This window comes from Pristiophorus japonicus, chromosome 12 (assembly GCF_044704955.1).
Source record: "Pristiophorus japonicus isolate sPriJap1 chromosome 12, sPriJap1.hap1, whole genome shotgun sequence".
NCBI classification, from domain to species: Eukaryota; Metazoa; Chordata; class Chondrichthyes; family Pristiophoridae; genus Pristiophorus; species Pristiophorus japonicus.
Window position 1 is genome coordinate 20,141,584 of NC_091988.1, and position 13,530 is coordinate 20,155,113.

General features: G+C 43.1%; 1 non-coding gene across 1 annotated transcript; it reads right to left on the reverse strand.

Moving 5' to 3' along the window:
- Positions 1-3,107: 3,107 nt before the first annotated feature.
- On the reverse strand, positions 3,108-3,289 carry LOC139277873 (U2 spliceosomal RNA). Its single transcript, XR_011596177.1, has one exon. It is a non-coding gene; the product is annotated as a U2 spliceosomal RNA (small nuclear RNA).
- Positions 3,290-13,530: the final 10,241 nt, after the last annotated feature.

Genomic DNA, 13,530 nt, shown 5'->3' on the forward strand with positions numbered 1-13,530 from the left:
TCATAACAAGAATAACAACAACAACAACAACAGCAGCAGCAAAGAAAGACTGCACCCATCTCTCCTCCACCTTATTCTAAGACTGCAGCGTTTCTTAGGTTGGTACCAAGCTTATTCTTTCGAACATCTCAGGTAATGCGCACGGGGAGGCAGGGCAGGCGGCAATGTGGAGGGCCTGGCTTGGGCCTCTTCAGAGGTTGGTCTGGGGATTGGAGTGGGAGTGGCAGTTGATTTTGTCAATGGGCACGGGGTCTGGGCGTGTTCCCTTATTGCAGTAGCTAACTCCAAAATTCCTTCCCGCATGTGCCCTGACAGTGTCTCAACTATCTCCAACATTCCTTCCCTCATGTTCGCCAACAGTGTCTCACCTACCTGTGACATGCCCTCCCTCATGTTGAGCAAAAGTGTGTCAACTACCTGCAACATTCCCTCCCTCATAGTCACTGACAGCGCATCAGCTAGTTACAACAGTCCCTCGTTCATGTTCACTGACATTGTATCAGCTGACTGAGACATTCCCTCCCTCATGTGCCCGGACAGTGTTCCCATTTCTCGTGAGAGTGTTGTTACTTCTCCTGACAGTCCCGATATCTCATCACCCACCCCACTGATGGTTTCCAGGAGTGATCGGGTAAGGTCAATGCTCTCCGTACTCATTGCCATCATCTGAACCACATCTGTTAGATCCTGCACCTTGCGAGAGTGCTGTCGAGCTCTCCTTTCCCTTCTCACCTTGGGTGTGGCTCACTGCATCCCATTGGAACCCACAGCCTCAGACAGTGGGAAACCATGGAATGTCCAACCAACACACAAACTACTCAGGGACGGGGCTAGCACCTTAATGGGCAGCACCTGCACCTTCTCCAAAGTGAGTATAACAGTGGGTACTTCATCCATCCCCTCCCCCTCCCCCTCACCCCCATGCTTTTAGTCTGGAAAGTGTGATTAGAAGATGTTCTCTTCCTCGTCTCGTCCTCGTCTGAATCTTTTTCTGCCTCAAGTTCTGCAAAATATAACAGAACAGACAAATGGTTAGCAGCAGAGGAGGGGGCAGGGTGGCATGAGTAGGCTCACACAGCGCAGGCAGCAGGCTGATTTGAAGGACCACAATGAATGATGGCACATTACATCAACCCAAGCGTAGCTGAGGGAGACATCCCCATGAACTGAAGCATGGCTAGCCCGCGCAGTACTTAACATTTAGCAAAGCCGGACTGTGGAATTTGCAGGACTTACCCTCTCCCTCGAGTGTGGAGCCCAGCTTGTGCAGTGGTGGTTGCTTTTCTCCAGGCAGGACCCATCAAAGTAGCGACCCTCTCTTCCAAGTGTGTCAGTGGGTGCAGATTTGCCGGGCCTCCTCCTGTTCGGGTTGTTTCTTGTTTGTTGCATGCCACCTTCCTCTGCAAAGATGAAAATATAACTTTTTAGAGAGGATGTCTTTCTGCTGGGTGGGACATTTACAATTGCAATTCGATTGAAAAATGAAAATATTACTTACACTAACTACTTGACCAAGGTCCTTCTTTTTGCACTGGCCTCCAGACCTCGGGATGGTCACCATTGCACAGAAATCTTGTGGAAGTTGATTCCAGTGTTCCTTCATTTCTTTGGGTGGAACTTTTATGTGACCTCTGCTGGAGTCCAGCTCCTGCCATCTGCCCTCAATCACAGTAACTAGTGCCTCCACTTCATCCTGTGAGAAATTCTTGGTCCTTGCGCCGCGTTGCATCTTGTATTGCAGCTCTGATTTTTCGAATGATAGTTAAAGTTCTCACACAGCACTCAAAGTTCTCACACACACAACTGGCTCTTTAAAAATGGCCGATTGCAGACCGGGAGCTGTACTGCGCATGCGCGTCCATACGAATCACGTCAAAAATGTCCTTTTTTTCCCTGCGTATGCGCAGAAGGGGCGGCATCGTTTTTTCGGCGCAGACATTTGGTTCCATTCCCCGAGGCTACAGGACAAGCTGCGTGGCACCAATTTTAAAAAATAGAGCGGGGAAATTTGGCACATTTATTTTTGGAGCAGTTGTGGTCTAGAAAATGGGAGTAACTCTGGCAATACGCCAAAATATGGCCTTGGGCAAAATTGAGCCCTATATCCCTGTCTTGTAATCATTCCCAGGTACCCATTGCTCTGTACACTGTGTCACCATTACACTTTACAACATCAGCTTAATTTCACGGGTGTGTTGAACTACAAATATCCTGCATTGTGCCAGTAATTGTCTCGGAAGTAGGTACAAATGGTATTACGTTTCTTTCCAATACTGACGAAGGGTCCTCACCTGAAATGTTAACTTCTCTGTTCTCTCCACAATTTCTGACTGACTTGTCAAGTGTGTCCAGAATTTTATGTCTTAGTTTTGGATTTCCAGCAACTGCTGTTTTTTGTCTTGTCCACGATAGTTTGATGTCTGATTAATGAACTCTTTTACTTTCTTTTTGATTTCAATACAACGATTGCATTGTGCTTCGAAAGTTCCTGTAGCTTTGAAGTTCTTTCTTGTCTGGGGCTGGGGGAGGGGGAGGAAGGAGGGGCAGGGGGGGGGGTCACCTGCTGTCTACTCTCTGTCTATGATTTTTTTAAAATTTCAAAATATCATATAAAAATTTGTACAGTACATTCAAAAGCAGTTCAGTACATTTAGCTGCGGTCAGCAATCCCACACACTACATTTGGGTGCTGACAGCAGTTCCGTTCGATACATTTCCTTGCTTTTCAGTTCAAGTACAATTTGGTACAATACGGGATACATTGTAGTACATTCGACAAATTACATTACATGTGTCACTATACAGTACGTGGAATGGATGACGGTACATTTACATTTTTTCTTTTCAACGTGCATTACGAAACAGACCTTGCATTGTACATGGCACTACATAGGTGTTTACAGATCATGGTGCTCCATGTACACAAAAAAGAAGTTACAAGTACGGCCCGAGGGGAGTTTTATACTGATTCCTGCCCCCGGGTTTACTGTGGCAGGAGGGCTTTAAACTGTCTATGATTTTTTTTTTGATCATTCTTGTCAGATCAACTCCAGCGCCAAAGATCACTTTGCGCTACTACATTTGATCTTAGCCAAAAGGCCGAGAGGGGAAGCTTCACCGTTCCTGGAAACACTGCAATACCAGGTCGATGCGTGGAGTGGACGGAGCAAGGCTCTGTTCCATCTCCCTGTTCCAAAAATCAATTTAATATTTGGACCCCAGATAGGGGATATTAAACTGATAAGAACAGATACTACACTTGATCTTAGCCAAAAGGCCGAGAAGCGATCAACATCGCAGGCGTCAGCACACCCGAAGTGCAATGGGCTAGCCTGGGAAAACCACCTTGTTGATCATGGTTACTCCCCTGCCAGGTAAGTGTTTAAACTGTCTATGATATCCTTCCCAAATAAGCAGCCTGATACTCCGGATCCCCTCATACCTTGTGGCAGAGTGTCTGGCCTCCACTCAGCACCGCTCCTCCATCAGAATGGCCAAAATGGGAAATGAGTGCGTGGAGAATTGCAGGCACATATTTACAAGCCTCAATATGTGTATTCACTTCCAATTATTCCATGTGCTGAACTCTCAGATAACATATATTATTACCATTTAGCAAAATGTAAATTCTCTTCCCACAGAATATTCAACAGATGCAAAATCCTCCAACTTCCATTCACTAATTAAGAAGCATGAAGAAACAGTTGTTTTGGCTCGGTCAATATAAAGCTACACAAAACAACACAGAAAGATTTACTGCTGACCTGACTAGGTATTTTTCTAAAGTTCTTAAATCTTGCCATTAGTCAACGGTTCTTTCAATGAAAACATCTTTCACTAGTTTTCTTTCAGTTCCTCTTCCTGTTATTCACACCGTACATTTTGCCCACTAGTCTGTGATGTTTATTTTGTTACATACTCAGAAGCTGTAGCATAAGGTTGTCAACACTTTTGACACCAATTCAGCCCATGAGAACATAAACATGTGAGGTGAACTGTCTGCCTTTTACAATCTGTGACCCGTGTTGAGATTTTCTGAACAGTATCACTTTAACAATGGCTTCTTATGACAGTAGATGCATCACATTCCAAGGACAAGCACCAAGGTCCTTTTGCAATCAACCCTATCTTGCTAAGTCTTTCTCTTATCCGTTTTTCTAATTTAAAGTCAGTGCTGGGCATCTAACTGTAACACAAATACTAACATGCTCAGCATCTTCAAATTTCGCTGGCTGTGTAGAATTTGGGGATTAAAAGATTCTCAGGCAGATTCAATTATACAATTTTTAATTATTTCATGCTTTACTCTATTTTCTCCCCCATTGATTTTCCTGAATCAACCGTTCGCAAGCCTCCACCAATACCATTCAAAAGCTGTTGCAAGGGGACACATGAGAATACCTGAGGACTACTTTCCCATTCATTTTCCTTTCTTCCCCGAGGATGTGCCTGAATTTGGCCTAGTATTTCCCCACTACACCAGACTGAGATCAAGAACTCAGTGAATAAGAGATGAAGCCAGTGCTGCATCATTCCATGGCACACCTGCAGCCTTCCAATTGTCAGGCTTACAGAGTCGGTCTAAATAAAATAAAAGGAGATACTCAGTGGCTGGTCAGTAGCAGTGTATCCTTCACCATCTAAAACAAAGAATAATGCCCCATGTGAGCTGATATGTAGGTAAGTATATATGTATGTATGTATGTAGACTCCCAAAGCAAACGCTCTACTCGGAACTCCTTCACAACAAACGAGCCAAAGGTGGGCAGAGGAAACGTTACAGGGACACCCTCAAAGCTTCCCTGAAAAAGTGCAACATCCCCACCGACACCTGGGAATGCATGGCCAAAGACTGCCCGAAGTGGAGGAAGTGCGTCCGGGAGGGCGCTGAGCACCTCGAGTCTCAACGCCGAGAGCATGCAGAAATCAAGCGCAGGCAGCGGAACGAGCGTGCAGCAAACCTGTCCCACCCACCCTTACCCTCAATGACTGTCTGTCCCACCTGTGACAGGGACTGTGGTTCTCGTATTGAACTGTTCAGTCACCTAAGAACTCATTTTTAGAGTGGAAGCAAGTCTTCCTCGATTCCAAGGGACTGCCTATGATGATGCTGAAGATACTTACATTTCTGTTCCATAATGTGTACAAATATATGAGGGAAATCAGTCTGGATTTCTGTACATTTACAGTAGGCACGAGTGAGAATGCTAATCTAATTTTCTGCTTCAATATTCCCTCTGATTCCATCACCGAAATGTCGTCACTCATGCTAGTGTATGATTCTGAAAGAGCCTGGAGCCTGGAGAAGTCTGGGCCCGGGACTATCCAATAATATCAGTGAACACTATATCATGAAGGCCATCACAGCTTAACTTAACAAACTTAACTGGACGAGCTACATAAACAATGTGGCTAATACAAAAGCGAAATCCTGAAATCTGGAATAAAAACAGAAAATGCTGGCAATCTCAACCCGAATCGTTAACTCTGCTTCCTCTCCACAGATGCTGCCTGACCTGCTGAGATTTCCAGCATTTTCTATAAGTAATGTGGCTACAAGAGCAGGTCAGAGGCTGGGTATTCTGCGGCGAGTGACTCAACTCCTGACTCCCCAAAGCCTTTCCACCATCTACAAGGCACAAGTCAGGAGTGTGATGGAATACTCTCCACTTGCCTGGATGAGTGCAACTCCAACAACACTCAAGAAGCTCCACTCTATCCAGCACAAAGCAGCTCACTTGATTAGCACCTCACCCACCACTTTAAGCATTCACTCCCTTTACTACCTTGGCTGCAGTATGCACTATCTACAAGGTGCACTGCAGCAACTTGCCAAAGCTTCTTCGAGTGCAGCTCCAACAACACTCAAGAAGCTCAACATCATCCAGGGCAAAGCAGCCCATTTGATTGGCACCCCATCCACCAACTTAAACATTCACTCCCTCCACCACTCGTGCACCGTGGCTGCAGTGTGTACCATCTACAAGATGCACTGAAGCAACTCACCAAAGCTTCATCAACAGCACCTCCCAAAACCACGATCTCTACCATCTAAAAGGACAAGGGCAGCAGGCGCATGGGAATACCACCACCTCCAAGTTCCCCTCCAAATCACACACCACCCTGACTTGGAAATATATTGCTGTTCCTTCATCGTCGCTGGGTCAAAATGCTGGAACTCCCAACCTGGCAGCACTGTGGGAGTTCCTTCATCACAAGGACTGCAGCGTTTCTAGAATGCAGCTCACCAACACCTTCTTAAGGGCAATTAGGGATGGGCAATAAATACTGGATAAGCCGGAAATGCCTATATCCCACTCGCCTGGTTCCATTCTTATTTATCTAACCGTAGTCAGAGAATCACCTGCAATGGCTTCTCTTCCCGCCCCTGCTTTGTTACCTCTGGTGTCCCCCAAGGATCTATCCTTGGTCCCCTCCTATTTGTCGTCTACATGCTACCCCATGGTGGCAGCATCCGAATACACGGCATCAGATTCCACATTGTCGCTGACGATACCCAGCTCTACCTTATCACCACTGCTCTCCACCCCTTCACGGTCTCTAAATTACCAGACTGCTTGTCTGACATCAAGTTCTGGATGAGCAGAAATTTTCTCCAATTAAATATCGGGAAGACCAAAGCCTTGTTTTCGGTCCCTGCCACAAACTCTGTTCCTTACCCACTGGCTCCATCCCTCTACCTCACGTCTGACTGAGGCTGAACCACACTGTTTGCAATCTTGGTGTCATACTTGAACCTGAAGTGAGCTTCCGACCACATATCCATAGCATAACTAAGACCGTCTATTTCCACCTGTGTAATATTGCTCACCCCCACCCTTGCCTCAGCTAATCCACTGCTGAAAGCCTCATCCGTGCCTTTGTCACCTCGAGACTTGACTATTCCAACGCACTCCTGGCTGGTCTCCCACATTCTACCCATTCAACCCTTAACTCACACCAAGTCCTGTTCACCCATCACCCCTCTGCTCGCTGAGCTCCATTGGCTCCCGGTTAAGCAACGCCTCAATTTCAAAATTCTCATCCTTGTTTTCAAATCCCTCCATGGCCTCATCCCTCCCTATCTTTGTAATCTCCTTCAGCCCCACAACCCCTCGAGATATCTGCGCTCCTCTAATTCTGCCCTCTTGAGCATCCCTGATTATAATCACTCAACCATTGGTGGCCATGCTTTCAGTTGCCCTAAGTTCTGGAATTCCCTGCCTAAACCTCTCGACTCTCTTTCTTCCTTAAGATGCTCCTTAAAACCTGCCTCAGTTCACCTGCCCAAATTTCTCCTTTAGTGGCTCAGTGTAAAATCTTTTGTCTTATAATACTCCTGTGAAGTGCCTTGGGACATTTTGCTACGTTTAAGGTGCTATATAAATACAAGTTGTTGTTGTTGTGAATGAATCAAAAAAAGCTTAGCCTCACTGCCTCTGAGCTAGGAAATGTTTAAATATCAGACGGGGCTCCTGGTCTTGATTGCTACCCTGTGTGCATATGTGGATATCAGGTGAGGACAGGATTAAGGCCCAGCTATGACGACTGGCACGTGTGAATATTCTGCTGATAGTGATTGATTGTTAAATCTTTTTATTATTATTATTTCACATACGAATAATGGATACTTTGCCGATGTGGTGATGGCGTGTTGGTACCCATTGAACACACTCCGGAATAAGTCAGCACCTACAGGGGAGACATGGAGGAAATTGAAGGAGAAAAAATTAGCATCAGTGTATAGAATTATTTGAAAGAAAAAGATCTAAATGGCATGTGTGGTGTAAATAGTATAACCAGCTTTTTGACGCAAAGTAAGAGGTAAGGACTTAATATGCTCATGATTTCAATTTATGTGAGTTTTATACGAGTTTTATATGACTTTAGGCCTGCTGATTGTGAATACCAATAGTCCTGGGAGAATTACTTTTAAGGTCTCACAACTGTTAAGTTAGCTATTAATAAAAGATAAAGGTTAGATAGAGTGTCAAAAACACTAACTGGAATGATACTTGAAGGCTTTTATCTTTAAAAAAATGTGTCTTACTATGGCGATGGTATTTTCGATGGTAAGAACTGATTATTGCAATGCTTTTCTCTTCTGATGATGAAAGTTTATTCATTTAATTAAATGCATATCATAATTAAAAACAAACAAAAGGAACGACAGTCAGGTATGATGTAAATGTTACAGGTGCAATGAGGGTAAAGGGGGACCGAAAATCCCTGGTACAGCATTTACTGTAGAAGCAGTAAAGAGTTAAGTGTGGTGATACATTCGGAATCCACCATCATTTTACTCATTAACTCCCACAAAAATCTGCTTCATTATAATGTGATGCAAGGCATGTCAGTTATGTTTCCATCAGCTGAGCTGAGATCAGAAGAAGATTATTGAAATCAAATTGGGAGGGCCTCATATACTGTCATTTCACTGAAAGCAGATGTCTTTGATAAAACAAACCTTCACAAAGTATCCAAGATCCATACTACCTTTCACTTCACAATCAATAATTTACCTGGCAAATTGATCTACGGGACATTTTAAACTTAGATGCATAATCTCTGCTTATGAACTAGAGATGATTACAGAGGTATGCTTCATCTCACATAAGGAATTAATATTGTATGAAGGTCAATAGATACTATCCATTTCTCAGAGATTACTACAGCTCTATCTTTAATTTAAATTGATCTGTTCAACTATAGGAAAGGGCATTTTTCTGTGTTAGATTTTTTTTTTCTGAAACCATCTACCACTGTAGTTTTCATAGCTGTTATTTCGTTAAAATTATCAGAGGTTCTGTGGCAGATAATGGCATGACAAACATTTCTGGTCAGCACTGGTTCGGAATTGTTCTGACTCTGGCAGAACACTGGGGAACAGGAAGTATGAAAATAGCTGCTTTGCCTTGTTAAGAACTAGCCTCTTCAGTCATTTACTTGCTTTCATTTTTTAAAATATATTTATGAATGTGGGTGTCGCTGGCATGGCCAGCATTTATAGTCCATCCTTCATTGCCCTTGAGAAGGTGTTGGTACGTCGCCTTCTTGAATCACTGTAGTCCATGTTGTGAAGGTATTCCCACAATGCTGTTAGGTAGCGCGTGGAAGCAAGTCATCCTCGTTTCGAGGGACTGCCGAAGTTGATAGGCAGCGAATTCCAAGACCTTGACCCAGTGATGATGAAGGAGTGGCGCTATATTTCCAAGTTAGGATATTTTGTAACTTGGAAGGTAATTTGGAGGTCATGGTGTTCCCATGCACCTGCTGCCCTTGTCCATCTGGGTGGTAGAGGTTGCGGGTTTGGGAGGTGCTGTCGAAGAAGCTTTGGCGAGTTGCTGCAGTGCATCTTGTAGATGGTGCATTCTGCAGCCATGGTGGTGAAGGGAGTGAATGTTTAAAGTGGTGGATGAGGTGCCAATCAAGTGAGCTGCTTTGTGGAGCTTCTTGTGTGTTGTTGGAGTTGCACTCATCCAGGTCCAGGTCAGTGATTGGAGTGTGGACAGATACAGCAGGAGCGGCGAGAGACCGTGGAGGGAATATGATCGGGGCCCAGGGGAGGCGTGAGTTCGGGGCCAGGGACCCAGGGGCAGCACAGGCCAGCCCACACTGCGATATGTGTGCACACTAGGTCCGTGCAGCAGAGCTGGTTTCCAGTCTTCTTGGGTAATCCTTGCCACTGGACCAAGACCTAGCTCTGTCAAGCCCATGTGGTGGCTGGTGTGCAACATGTTAAAAAAATCCACGCACAGGCATCTTTCACCCTTGAGGATGTAGTTCGGGTCCTTCATTCGAAACACCTGTGAACTCATCCTTTTTTGGCATGGAAGCAAGTCATCCTCGTTTCGAAGGACCACCTATGTTGATAACTCATCCAGGCAAGTGGAGAGTATTCCATCACACTCCTAACTTGTGCCTTGTAGATGGTGGAAAGGCTTTGGGGAGTCAGGAGGTGAGACACTCGCTACAGAATACCCAGCCTCTGACCTGCTCTTGCAGCTACAGTATTTACGTGGCTGGTCCAGTTAAGTTTCTGGTCAATGGTGACCCCCAGGACATTGATGGTGGGGGATTCGACGATGCTAATGCCTTTGAAGGTGAAGGGGAGATAGATAGATTCGCTCTTTGTTGGAGATAGACATTGCCTGGCACAAATGTTATGCCACTTATCAGTCCAAGCCTGAATGTTGTCCAGGTCTTGTTGCAAGTAATAAATGGTAAACTGTTCATCTTGTCCTTAGCTGCCATTTTAATATTTAAACTTGCAAAGGAGCATTGCCACCCTGTAAACTTATAAAACAAAAGTGTTTTTAAGCTGTTTATCAACACACAATATGGCAATGTCATTAATATGACAAAAACTATCATATGTACCTGTACATTATCTGCTCACCTTAGCATCTGTCTTTTCCCATTATTCTTTATTCTTTCCCATTCTTCTGATTTTAATTTTATAACTTTATTTATTTTCTCCAATCTGACATTTTTTCTGCATTTTAAATTCCATTAAATTCCTGCATGCACTCATTTAAAGAAGCCTTTAACTCATAAGTTAATGACTTCCTGAAAGTAGTGCAAGGTGGAATTTGATATAAACACATTAACCACTGCAGTTAAATTGCGCATATAAGCTATTTTAAATTACACATAAAGAACTGAGCTACAACAGTGTCCCAATAAAATCATAGTCAAATGATATTACGCAACTGAGTTTATAGTTTGCCAGAAAAAGACCAGTTGACTGAATGGTTAATTTGATTAGATTCTGAAAGCATTTCAGAAGTAATTCTAAAAGGACTTGCTACTCTGTGAAATCTGATGCTATCTGATGAGTTAAAGTGTAATCACCCAAGGAAAATAATCAAGGTTCATAGTTTGTGTAGCAGGAATCATTACATCTTTCTAGCAAAGATATATGTCACCTTTGGACTACACTGGACCCGATATTAATAACCAACATAATGAGTGCCATTAATAAAGTAAACATTGATCTGTTCTATTCAAAAGTCAGAGCCATTAAATGCCAGGAACACGAAAACAGTTTCTTTTTTTAAAATTACATGGTATACTTACAACTATTTTAGTTGTATCAGTAATCAAGTGCCCCCCTGATTAAAGGGGGGGCGGGGGAGCACACTCCAAAAAAATCTTTTCAAGTGTCCCCTTCATGCTGTACTTACAAAGCTGATTCAAAAAGGAGCAGGTGGCACTTTGTGTTTATGTAATTAGCCCTCCATTGTTGGAAACTGGGTTTAACTAGAGCCAAGACAGATGGGATGAAGATTCTTTCTCTAACATGACATGAATTTGGGTACTTCTAATCCAGTTGCTAATCGATATGAACTCCAGTATTGTTACTGTCATATTTGTAACCTCACATAACTGTAACCTTTGTGTAACAACACTGTACACTATATACACCTGAGAAATGCACACCTTGACCACAGCGGGTGAACATGTGGGAGACACTCCTCACCTGGTCATCAGGGTATATAAAGGGAGGTCCCATGCAGGGTCATCACTTCTTGGTCCTGTGAATAAATGTACAGGTCACAGAGTGACCTTGTCTCCAGAATGTGCCTTGTGTTGATTTGCTGTAGTGTGTAAGGACACAACAGTTACCATCCATTCTGATAAGGTCATCCAAATTATGTTCAACCTCCTGCCATAGACAACTCAAATAAATATGATTCATGCATCTTTTCCAGCATCTTTGTAATCAACAGTAATCCTGTTTGAACTTGACAAAGGTCTCTGACAAAATATGGCCTTAAAAGGGACAAAAACTTAAACCCAAATGATACCGCTTGCTATTCCTATTGTGCATTCAGTGTTTTGCCATTGATAATGATCATTCCTTAACAATTTGAAGCATCTTAAAATTTCAGGGTTAATTCTACTAATTTGGTTGGTAGCCTAATCCTGCTATACCGTCAAAGCATTTGTTATAAATACAAATTTGTTTTATAATTTACTTAAAGGACACCAAAATAATTATCCAGGTATTCAACTGCATTGTTCTGGTGCAAGGAACATGCTAATACTAATTTATGTTTGATGTTTATTTTCCAATTGTATAAGAAGGCTTCACCTCATCAAGCTTTTGTTTAATACATTAATATTATTGCATTCTAGTAGCAATCTTTGCATAATTTCATTCTCTAAAAACTGCTGTATGTTTCTTACCAAACTATTTGATAGCCTAAAAATATTCAGCATTCGCAGGTTTTTCAAAAGTCTCTTTTTCCACTCTGACCGTACCATTTATCATCAGTTCAGACGTCAAGATACCAAGTTGTTCCTCCATATCTATCTTTAATGACAAATCACGTCAGCCAACAAATGGCATATTTCAAGTGAGGACTATTGTTTTTATTGTTTTCTTGTGTTGTTCCATCTATCAACTGGCGACGAATGGATAAAACTCTCTTCATAGCTGGGAGGTAAATGGTCTACTGATTGAGCTACTAGACTGTGTGGGTGTTTGTACTTTTAAAGTAAATGCTATAGCATAGAATAGGACAAACTCTAATCCAATGGGTGGCCCAGAAATCCCGGTCGGCTGCTTCCCGCTGGCAACCGGGTAAAAAACTTTGTAAAGATGCACACTTAGCTTATCCTGCTGCGAGTTCCCGGTCCTGAGGCCTCCAGTGACTGCACGTCACAGCGCATGCACGTCAGGACATGCGCAGGCCTGGAGCTGGAGTCACATGGCTGCCCAGAGCCAATCAGGTAAAGTATGTTCTCATTCATAATAATGGGATCTCTGTAAGTTGGAGTTCCCATTATTATGAATGGGTAACAGTCCCCAAAGCACACAAAACCAATAATAACAATAGAAAAAATACACCATGTATTTTTATCAATTTAAATTAAAGTTATTTATGTATTTAAAAAATATATATTTTTCAGATTTTTTAAAAGTTTTTTAAATTATGGTTTAAAATAAACTTATAATGGGGAGGGTTTTTAACAATAAATTGTGTTTTTATAATTTTATTTAAAAATGTTTTTGTGTATTTTAAAACTCTTACGCCTGTACAAGTAGGCTATGCACCTGCTTTTATCAGACACAAGAGTTTTGAGAACAATTGCTGGACAAGATATGGGTGAATACTGAAATCTTGCCCTTGCAAATGTCCTCGCTCCCGAGATACGGAAGATCTGTCAGCTTGACAGATCGGAAAAGCCGGTTTTCAGCCCATCCACATTGTGCGCTGATAATAGGCTTTTGCGATGCCTTCCCGAATCCATACACACTCCGTACGTGTAAAGTCCTTACACAATACCACAAATTCACACGAGGCACATTCTATGGACAAGGTGACTCTGACCTGCACCTTTATTCACAGGACCAAGAAGTGATGCCCCTGCGTGGGACCTCCCTTTATATACCTGGATGACCAGGTGAGGAGTGTCTCCCACAAGTTCACCCCCCTGTGGTCAAGGTGTGCATTTCTCAAGTATATACAGTACTGCAGTGTTGTTATATGAAGGTTACATACATGACAGTACGGACCCGGG